Source organism: Lissotriton helveticus, chromosome 12 (genome assembly GCF_964261635.1).
Source record: "Lissotriton helveticus chromosome 12, aLisHel1.1, whole genome shotgun sequence".
NCBI lineage: Eukaryota > Metazoa > Chordata > Amphibia > Caudata > Salamandridae > Lissotriton > Lissotriton helveticus.
Window position 1 is genome coordinate 460,966,189 of NC_136073.1, and position 12,172 is coordinate 460,978,360.

Sequence of the window (12,172 nt, forward strand, 5' to 3'; positions counted from 1 at the left end):
AAAGTTTGAGAAATTCACTGGGAAAACCATTTGGGCCAGGCGCCTTGCCCAGGTTCATATTTGGAGATGCTGCGAGGAGTTCAATCCCGGTAAGCACAGAGTCTAGCAGATCCCCAACTGCAGGGGACAAGGATAGGAGCGGTAGTGCCCTTACAAACTCCTCTGTTTGTGTCTCTGTTAGAACCCCCATCTCTGCGTATACCCCCTCCAGGTGGGTCAAAAAAGACATTTGCTATGACACCAGGATCTGTAAGTGGGGCACAGGCATCACTGCCTAGTAGAGGGAGGGGGGACGCCTTGGAGGCATCTTGACATAATCTATGGAGCAGGTGACTCGATCTATCCCCCCACTGATAAATACAGCTCTGAGAAGCCTGCCAGGCATGCCGCATCTCACTGATCAGGGCTTGTTGGTACTGCTTCTGCATCAGGCTGACTTGTCTGCATGCATGATGGCCACCTGGTTAGAGACCCCAAATGTCCAGTTCCAGGATTTCTGTCTCCATATCAACTATGTCATGCATTCTAGCCTGCGCTTCCCTGTACAATAAGTAATGTTGGCTCCCCGAAGAGTGGGTTTCATGGCCTCCCATAACGTCTGGGGGACTGTACTGTACCCTTATTTAGCGCTAAGTATCTGTCTGTGCTATCTGCTATGTGTTGGAAATACCCAGGACTCTGTGGATACCATGTTGAGAGCTGCAGATGGAATGTCGCCGTTAATGACCCATCTGCGTGCCCATTTCCACTGGGGAATGATCTGAAAGGCCCCTAGGGGAGCACCACTATATCCCTCACTCTGTGTAAGTGACAGCTGGGAATTAGGGCATAATCTAGCTGCAAGAAGGATCCATGTACGGTGGAATAGAAGTTGTAGCCCCTTGGAGATTGGTAATGGGTGTGCCATATTTCAAGGAGGTCTAGATCTGAAATTAAAGAAGATAGGCAAGACTGGCATGACCTCTGGGGCAACCCCCATGGGCGCCACCTATCCACTGATGGATCGATTACTCCATTCCAGTCTCCACCACGTGTCCGTCCAGCAACACCCCCATAGCCTCGTCAGTAGCTCGACAAAGGAAGGACCAAGTGGTGGAGGGACATACACATTAAACAACATGATAGGTTCTCCGTAAAGAGTCCCTGCAATGACTGTATACCTGCCATGTTTATCTGCTTATGTCGAGATGCTGAAAAGGGATGATGTATTTGATCAGGATCCCTGTATCCTTAGATCCCTGTGTAATTCCAGAGTGATAGATTTGTGTGCATTCCCAACGGGCAAGGCACTGGGACTTATTTCCCATGAGATGGGTTACCTGTAACAACAAGACATCAGCCACCAGTCTGGTAGCCTGTTGCAGGACAGCCCTACTCTTCACCCTTTCTAGTAAAGCATTGACATTCCATGTCACTAGTCTAATTAGGTCTGCTGCAATCCTCTGAGTTGTAGACATGATTCTATCTTGTTTACTGTATATGTACGATTCGCAGGTGGGAGAGTGAAGAACCCAGCACGTTCCAATTATAAATAATAAAGGAAAACATACAAACAGAACTTTCATGGCAGCAATGCAAACAACGAGCCATCATCTTGATACAAAATTGGCTGCAACAACTTCCCATATGTAACTCCCCCCACCCATACTCTGATGCCCCGAAGTATCTGTCGGAGGATATGACGGCAGCAGACCCCAACAGTGGGTCAGGCCGATCCACCCCAATTGATCCCCTTCCCCAACATTAACTTTACCAGTGGAAGGCGTGGATTCTTGAGTACCGCATCATGAGGCCACCCTTGCATGAGCAGTCAGGTCTACAGCACACCAATGCTCCTGGCTCTTATGATGACCAAAACCGGAGGTTGACACCAGACAAGGCCCGCACCCAACACCAAATAGAGGGGCACACTGTGTCACAAACTGCACCAGGGCCTAGCCTGGCCATCTCTGCAGCACAGTGTGCCTACCCCAGTGCTCCCCCTAATGGGGTCAGTTTGTGTGGATATCAACCGTGAGCTTCACGGGGCTGCCTCCAAGGTCTGGGGGGAGGGCCGCGTTTACCACCACAGCCAATATAGCGATGTTGATCTCTCATTCGATCCGCAGTCCTAAAAACTATTGATCATTCTTCTCATTAACATCAAAATATAGTTATGGGATCCTGCAACCTTATTGATGACCTAGTGGCACTGGATATCTGTTCATCTTCTCCCACAAACACTATGAATCATTTAAAATACAACCCGCCACAACAAGGAAACTCGATGGCGAGTCTAGAAGCTAACTGTGGCACGACACAGTCCTTAGGGCTAACAGAGGACACAAAATGTGTGGATTGACTCTCTAATAACCCATATTAAAAAAAATCCCAACTCCAAACAATGGTGAATTCAACAAATGGAGCCTATTACCATGGAATGTAGCGGGGCAGATTTATTGATGGTTTTGAGATTTGTGTGTTCCAGGAGACTTGGTGTACCAACGCAATTTCTACGTCTGCCTTTCTAACATATGCCAATAATGCAGTTCAATATGCCTGGGGCAGGCCAGTAGGTGGTCTGATTATATAGGTAAAATCATCCCTCAATCCTAGAATTATGGTAATGCTGATCTTTTCTCCGGATATCCTAGGTTTGGTGTGTCACACCCGAGAGGAAGTTAAACTGACCATTCTAAATGCATACAACAGGAGCAGTGTTAGAATTATCGAGTCTGAAACTATTAGCCAGCTAGAGGCCAAACTCTAAAGGAACTCTGGCACTAGACCACTGATTTACCATCTTTGTTATTTTGAACACAACCTTAAAAGTACAGTACAGTGAATACATTTCAGAGTGCAGCTCATTAGAATAGCATACAGCAACATAGCAAGGTGTCAAATTGGCAATCAAGAGTACATTACTGAATGCGCACCACCCTGACCCCAATGCATCAGGCATCCTCATCATATCGGTCAATAGACCACTAATAGTTGCAGGAGATTTTAGTATTGTGTACGAATCGTTAGAAAACGTCGCCAATGCTTTTCCTGAGGACAAGGACGAAAAATGCTGAGTCCTGATGGAGCGCTTGCAGCACTCTAACTTGTATGGGCGCATTATACTCATGGTTTAAACGCACTTGCATATATTTTTATTAGTACAGTTTATTATGTTTATCTAATGCATTTATTCTACATCGAACAAGAAATGTAATGTGCACTTTTAAATAGAATTTATATTTATTAGAGACACCATCATTTCTGCATGCATAATGTGCATAATGACATTATATTCATATCAATGTAATCGCATGTGTTAAAGTTGCCTGCACTGTAGGCCCAGAGTTATACGTTGTTGATAGTTTCATAAGCCCTGGTTGCCGAATAAATAAATAAATGTATCTTTGTGTGTGCCAGAATAGCCTGCTCTCACCCCACTGCAGGTATCAGAATTCCACCTCGTTATTTTAGTTTAAGGAGATACCCGGAATGTCTTTGAAGAGTCTGAGAAGCGAAAAGGGAGGATATCTTCTGTGCCTGGCCTATCTGAACCTCAAGGCCACTAGAAGACAAGAAGATTTATTTAAAGAAGAAATGGAAAGTTACTGAAAACCTTGCAAGTGAAATAATTTGTCATGTGATACATTTCAGAGGGGGCTGAATTAGGTCTTTTCATATGATGCGCAGGGACAGAAAATCGGATTTCTAGATTTTCGGAGGAGAAGGAGCATCTTAAGAGTGAGCTCCATAGCCTTAAGCTATATTGATCCATTTGACGTGAGTACTTCTAAGGAAGTCTACATGTGCTGAAACCTTTGGGAAGAAGTTAGGGTATCCAGTTAGCAACCCTGATGAGTGTAGAGTAGGGAAAGATAATTCATACTTTCTTTCCTAATGAACAAAAAGAACTCGACTCCCCCTCCATCCTGTGTTGTATTTTGCTGCTTGAATTTGTCACTTTTTTCCTCTTGTGCCCAATTAATTATATGCGTAGATTTGGCTCTGTATTGATTTTTATGTACCTATATTCATTGATTCTTCGATGCGTATACATCCAATAATTTTTTGCCTTAAAATAAAATCTATAAAATTGGAATTTGGAGTCTGTGGTACATTAAACATGACTACATTGTAAGTATAATCTTGGAGTGTTTATTCCCCTTGACAACTTTCAGCAGGCAAATAAAAGACCATCAGTGCTAAATTTGGAAGGTAAGGCAAGGTCTAAATTTAGAGCAATCAAATGGTAGCAGAGGATGGTTAGCCTCTAAAGTGAGGGGAAACTGAAGGATTTAGAGTAAACGCGGAGGACAATTTGGCTCTGGACTTGGAGTAGACGACGGCGGAAGACGAGATTGAGGTCGGCGGATGCTGATGGTGCGGCGGAAGCAGTGGTAGTGTGAGTATGAAATTGTGTGGTGTGCTAGATTGTGGTGATTAATTAATTGTGTGTTGTTTTGCGAAGTAAGAATGCAAGTCGAGTGATTGTGGGTTAATCGATTTACTGGTCTGGACACGTGCAGATCAGGATGTTTTGGTGAGTGGACTCAAGAGAAGTCCAAGATCCCAGAATAGTTTTGTGTATGTGATTGTCCGATCAAAATTGTGGGTGTCGTGAAGCGATATCCGTGATCCACTTGTGGTATGGAACTTTGTTTGAATGTAGGAGTAAAGTCGCGGTGGAAAGCCTCAGGTACCGGGGGTAGACTGGAGATTAGGTGACCAACACAGTACGGGGTCACAGCGGATGTTCTTGTGAGAGTGTTCTATCGATCTTTTAGTGGACGGACAATTACTTGGTAATGTGACTGTAAGTTACTGTGGCTGTAATAGGAAGCATTTACTCGGTTAATAACTTTTGGTTTTCAGTTACTTGTGTGCGAATATGTGAGCGAGTGTACGAAGGGAAATTGTAAAGGAGGGTGAGCCTCTGCAAGGAGGGAGTTGTGACGTCAGTGCGAGCCGCGCTGGGATTGGTCAGTTGGTGTAACACCGCGCTGAGATTGGTGGACAGTCGTTAGAAGTTTACTATTGACTTTTGGATTGCAAATGATTGATTTTCACAATGAGATCTTTTAAGGTGTTGCGTGATTTGTGTAGAGGCGACATAGCGGTGGTAACTCAGGTGGGAGAAGAAGCCCCACCAGAAGATACTCCAGCACATTATATGGTAACCAATGTAGGACTCCAGACTATAGCGTGGCTACAAAATTGGCACAAAATTACAGAGAAGGAGGGAGAATTGGTTTTCCTCGCCATGGGTGATTTCCGATGGAGGTGTTGTACCAACTGAGAGGAGTGATGTCTTCTCTGAAGCCTCTGCCTAGACCAACGTAATTTGAGGCATTAGATGCATGGATGAGAGCAGCAATGGCAAAGAGAAGAGAAGCTTCACACGGCAGAATGAAGAAAGCAATGAAGGCATATCAGGATGCTAGGTGGGATGCACAATTGGAGAGGTGGAGATTAGACACCATAGAGGGAGAACGCTTATATCCATTCAGGTTGCTAAAAGGAGGGTCTGAAGGACAGAGTAAGACTGAAGAGAACAGTGATACAGATGATAACTTTCTAGAGAGATTGCTGCCAGAACACCCTCCACCTTATGACTCCAGATCAGAGCTAGAAAGAATGCAGCAGCCTGGGGAAGCGTCAGGGGTAGATCGAACAGGTTCAGAAGAGCAGACAGCAGGAGCATGAGGGTGAATGGTGGTAGGAATAAGGATTCCAGGGGGATCTGGAGGGCCAGGATATCCAGATTCTGAGCACCATGGGAATGCATGTGCCATGCAGTTATCAGCATCTCCTATGGTACCAGTTACAATTGGTCCTGTGGTTTCGAATTATAATACAAATGAGAAAGTAAGTGAAAGTCATCAGCAGACCAGAGAAGGGAAAGAAACTATGTCAGGAGGGAGTCTTACAATCAGTAGAGCAGGTATGGTTCAGATGGATGTATGACGTTACAACGCATACTTTTACAACGCCTATCTTTACAACGCATTTTTTACAACGCAACATCCATTACAACGCATTCCATTACAACGCATACATTTACAACGATTTTTTAAGAACTGCCTTTACAACGCATTCCATTACATCGCATACTACCTTTACAACGCATACCATTACAACGCATAACATTACTTTGCATTTAAGGTAAGTATTGGATAGTGTAGGGGTTAAAATTACTATTCTAACTCCAGGGGGTGCAACGGTAGGGTAAGTGTTGGATAGTGTAGGGGTTAAAATTACTATTCTAACTCCAGGGGGTGCAACAGTAGGGTAAGTGTTGGATAGTGTAGGGGTTAAAATTACTATTCTAACTCCAGGGGGTGCAACAGTAGGGTAAGTGTTGGATAGTGTAGGGGTACTATGTGTTGTAATGCTGTGCGTTGTAATGGTATGCGTTGTAATGACTGCGTTGTAATGACATGCGTTGTAGTGGTGTGCGTTGTAGTGTCATGCGTTGTAATGACTGTGTTGTAAATGCATGCGTTGTAATGGATGTTGCGTTATAAAAGTTTTGTTATAATGGTAGTGCGTTGTAAAAGTTGCGTTGTAAAGGTTGTATACCACTCCTGATAGGAGGACAGGGCTCTCTCCCCACAAAATATTGATGGAAAGAGCTATGCAACTGCCTATGGTGCCAGCTACAGCATTGATAAACATCACAGATGATTTGGTTATGGATTATTGTGAGGGACTGGCTGATGTGGTAAATTCTGTGTCCCACCAGGTCGAGGCTGCGACTGCATTCACCTCGAAAGACCTGCTGCATGATCTTAACCCTGGTGATTGGGTGCTTGTCCGAAAGCACGTGAGGAAGAGCTGCCTTGATGCTCGCTGGCGAGGTCCATATCAGGTGCTTCTGGTCACAAGTACAGCGGTAAGTGTGGAGGATTGCCAAACTGGATCCACGCCTCACATAATCGCAGAGTTCCAGAACCTGTTGAGGACACGACTCCTCTTATTCCCAGAACTGCAAGCGACAGTGAAACAGAAACAGAATGACCAGATCAAATTGCAAGAACTCTTGATGAGGCGGAACGGTTAACCGACAAGAAAGAGTAAATCCAACGGCCCCCGCAGTCAATTCAGATTCAGAAATAGACCATATTGCAGAGGTGAACTTTGAACCAGAGCAGAGTGAACAGCCTGGTGCAGAAGGATCAGATCAAGAGGAAGAGAGGAGAACAGATACTGCAGCAGCAAGGTGGCCAACAAAGAAAGAAAGGTTGAACATAAGGCTTGCATCTGAGAAAAATTTCACTCTGATTCCTGAAACATCTGAATCTGATCAAAGTGAAACTGAAGAAAGACCAGATGGTCTGAGAAGATCCAGAAGGGAGAGAGTACCGTCTCAAAAGTACGCATCTCCTGAGTGGACGTACCTGGCTACAGACGCAAAGACCAGAGGGATCCGGGAGGTTGGGGAGCGGCACAGTTAGTCATGGAGAGAGCACTCTGAACATTGATCTTCAATTGATAGTCCCTGGAATTGATGCCTTTGGAAGTTCCCGATCCACCCAGGCTGAGTGGGTTATGCTTTTTGGTCCTCAACCAGACTGCTTTCCCTACTTTTGGTCGACAGCCAAGCGCACAAGAAATGGGAGAAATTTGTGCTGAAGTACTACAGCTTGTTTTTGCTATGCTTGGTTACATTATCATAAATGATGACGAGTGAACTGTAAAGAGAAATTTATTAGCCTTAGAAAGAAGATAACCTTGCCCCAAGAGGAAGAAGATTCAAAATTAGGGACTTTCAGTAGAGAGAAGAATTGAGGGTTAGGGCTGCCTACTTCTCTGCAATAAATTTAGTATCATTGCACCGGGCATTGCAAAATCAAACAGAGAAAGGAAATAAAAAAGACATTGTAAAGAATTCAAAGAAGCAAAGTAAAGAAAACAGAGTCTTTGTTGACTTCAGTTATGCTTCAAGGCAACACAGTGATTCAAAATGGAGTCCGAGAAGTCAGGACGCAAGCAAAAATGCATAATTGGCACCCTTATCGTTGTAGTGCTTATTGTCATAGCTGTGGTGATTGTTACATCCTTAGTTGGATGTCACGATGCTGAAAAGAATGAAATGACACCCACCCCAACTACTGTAGAAGTAGGAGAGGGTACATCTGCCAAAGATAGAGATATGATAAGAGAAACAAGTCGAATGCTACACATAGATTTGTCAAAAGGAGATTTCACGCTGAATGCATATGCTTGTTTGTTGTTCGAATATGTGGATACAATGAAAGCGAAAGATTGTTATGTGTGTGTATGCAATCACCAGCATCAGTAGAAGACGGCATCCGGTATCATCACTTACCTTTGACTTATGGCATCACATGTAGTGTGTTGCTGAGCATGTTTTATAGTAAGGCCCATTTTGAGTAATAGTTCTCAAATTATGATATGGTACTCAGAAGTTCCAGTCCTGAAGTACACTAATAAGTATGATTATTATAAGGAAGTAGAGAGGATGTCTACTTATTTCATGCCTACTATTACCTTAGATACATCATATGCTCATAGACACAATTTGACTTGCATGTTAACTGACATTGAAAAGGAATGTGTAGATCAGATAGAAGATCGACATAGACAGCCCTTATTTAGACCGGACCCTAAGCATAAAGTTATCTCATGGACACATGAAGAATTAGATCATAAGGCAAAGGGAAGTTCTGGTCCAATAGCTTTAGACTTCCAGCAGAAAAGAAAGTTATGCATTAGATACCCATCAACTTATTATGACAAAATATTTGTGGGTGAGAGTAATTATGAACACATTTTCTTAATTGAGGAGGCAATAAGACAGGCATTATTGGACAATTAAACCATAGTACCAAATGTGTATTTTGTGTGTGTAAAAAGTGCTTAAGTGAAACTGCCCAAGAATTGGTATGGTACATGCTACTTAGCAGTGGTATTCCCTAAAATCTTCCATGCAGATGATCTATGGCCCTTAGAAGGAAAAGGCGTGCACAGAGGAAAACGTGGTGCAAGTGCTGGTGAAATTGTTGGAGATGTTTTTGGAGCTATGATTCCAAGTGTGGGTGTGATCTTGAATGATGTGAAAATCAGAAAGCTGGCAACAATAGTGGATAAACTATCTGTGAATACAGCCCAAATATTGCTACTTGTTCATGGGGAGATGGTCTCGATAAGGGCTTTGGTTCTTAAAAATCGTCTTGCTTTAGAAGTCCTCTTGGCAAAAGCCGGAGGAGTCTTTAAAATACTGGAAGTTCAACAGTGCTGCACGTATATTCCTGACAATAGTCGGGATATACGAAAATATATCAGTAATATTTCAGAGATACATAAAGATTTGCGTGATTTGGCTGCAGATGGGATTTGGGAACAAATTGGCAAGGGATTTGGGAAGATTGGAAGCTGGTTTGGAAGCCTGGACAAGGAATAATGGGATACATTTTGAAACCCATCATAATAGCAGTTATTTGTATCATTGTATTATTGGGAGCCACAAAGCTTACAAATGGCAAAAGGCACGCCATCATGAGCACACCTTGAAGAACTGAGAGCAGCAGTCAGAACGACTGCAGGACAGTCATTATCTGCATCTTAAAGGGTTAGACAGATTCAGACAGGGACAGCAAGCTACAACCTCTGTTTAGATAGATCTCTTCTGCAAGGAGAAAACTGGAAGAGAATAAGATGTTGGTGTTATGACACTACGGTACAAAAGGGGGTGGTGATGGACGGAGCATCTGAACCAATCAAACACTCACACCCAGTCAACAGATCTGGGTTTAATCCATCACCGTTCTTTAGCCCACTCTGCCACCCCAGTTCAGATATGCAAATCAGTCTGACCCTGTGCCTCATGGGAACAGTCCAGCCCGAACTGCCAAGCCATGCCTTCCCTGGACCGGAATCAAGCTTCCTAGGACCGGTTTCTGGCATTTCAGCCGTCTTCAGCCAGGCTTGCTTGAATCCAGTGGCAAAGTAAGCAAGGGACTCAACGTCTGAGCATACCCTGCCAACTTAAGGCGAACAAAGCGGTACAAAAGGGGGTGGTGATGGACGGAGCATCTGAACCAATCAAACGCTCACACCCAGTCAACAGATCTGGGTTTAATCCATCACCGTTCTTTAGCCCACTCTGCCACCCCAGTTCAGATATGGCCATATGCAAATCAGTCTGACCCTGTGCCTCATGGGAACAGTCCAGCCTGAACTGCCAAGCCATGCCTTCCCTGGACCGGAAACAAACATCCTAGGACCGGTTTCTGGCATTTTAGCCATCTTCAGCCAGGCTTGCTTGAATCCAGTGGCAAAGTGAGCAAGGGACTCACGTCTGAGTATACCCTGCCAACCTATGGCTAACAAAGCGATACAAAAGGGGGTAGTGATGGACAGAGCATCCGAACCAATCAAACACTCACACTCAGTCAACAGATCTGGGTTTAATCCATCACCGTTCTTTAGCCCACTCTGCCACCCCAGTGCAGACATGGCCATATGCAAATAAGTCTGACCCTGTGCCTCATGGGAACAGTCCAGCCCGAACTGCCAAGCCATGCCTTCCCTGGACCGGTCCTAGGATGCTTGTTTTTGGTCCAGGGAAGGCATGGCTTGGCAGTTCGGGCTGGACTGTTCCAATGAGGCACAGGGTCAGACTGATTTGCATATGGCCATGTCTGAACTGGGGTGGTACAAACGGGGGTGGTGATGGACGGAGCATCTGAACCAATCAAACACTCACACCCAGTCAACAGATCTGGGTTTAATCCATCACCGTTCTTTAGCCCACTCTGCCACCCCAGTTCAGACATGGCCATATGCAAATCAGTCTGACCCTCTGCCTCATGGGAACAGTCCAGCCCGAACTGCCAAGCCATGCCTTTCCTGGACCGGAAACAAGCTTCCGAGGACCGGTTTCTGGCATTTCAGCCGTCTTCAGCCTGGCTTGCTTGAATCCAGTGGCAAAGTGAGCAAGGGACTCACGTCTGAGCATACCCTGCCAACTTATGGCGAACAAAGTGGTACAAAAGGGGGTAGTGATGGACGGAGCATCTGAACCAATCAAACACTCACACCCAGTCAACAGATCTGGGTTTAATCCATCACCGTTCTTTAGCCCCTCTGCCACCCCAGTTCAGACATGGCCATATGCAAATCAGTCTGACCATGTGCCTCATGGGAACAGTCCAGCCCGAACTGCCAAGCCATGCCTTCCCTGGACCGGAAACAAGCATCCTAGGACCGGTTTCTGGCATTTTGCCACTGGATTCAAGCAAGCCTGGCTGAAGACGACTGAAATGCCAGAAACCGGTCCTAGGAAGCTTGATTCCGGGCTGGACTGTTCCCATGAGGCACAGGGTCAGACTGATTTGCATATGGCCTTTCTGAACTGGGGTGGCAGAGTGGGCTAAAGAACAGTGATGGATTATACCCAGATATGTTGACTGGGTGTGAGTGTTTGATTGGTTCAGATGCTCCATCCATCACCACCCCCTTTTGTACCGCTTTGAACTGGGGTGGCAGAGTGGGCTAAAGAACGGTGATGGATTAAACCCAGATCTGTTGACTGGGTGTGTGTTTGATTGGTTCAGATGCTCCGTCCATCACCACCCCCTTTTGTACCGCTTTGTTAGCCCTAAGTTGGCTGGGTATGCTCAGACGTGAGTCCCTTGCTCACTTTGCCACTGAATTCAAGCAAGCCTGGCTGAAGACGGCTGAAATGCCAGAAACCAGTCCTAGGATGCTTGTGTCCGGTCCAGGGAAGGCATGGCTTGGCAGTTCAGGCTGGACTGTTCCCATGAGGCACAGGGTCAGACTGATTTGCATATGACCATGTCTGAACTGGGGTGGCAGAGTGGGCTAAAGAACGGTGATGGATTAAACCCAGATCTGTTGACTGGGTGTGACTGGTTGATTGGTTCAGATGCTCCGTCCATCACCATCCCCTTTTGTACCGCGGTGTTATGACACTAGTCATAAGAGGGGGGACTGATAGAGCACTTACAGCACTCTAACTTGTATGGGTGCATTATACTCATGGTTTAAACGCACTTGCATATATTTTTATTAGTACAGTATATTATGTTTATCAAATTCATTTATTCTACATTGAACAAGAAATGTAATGTGCACTTTTAAATAGAATTTATATGTATTAGAGGCACCCTCATTTCTGCATGCATAATGTGCACAATGACATTATATT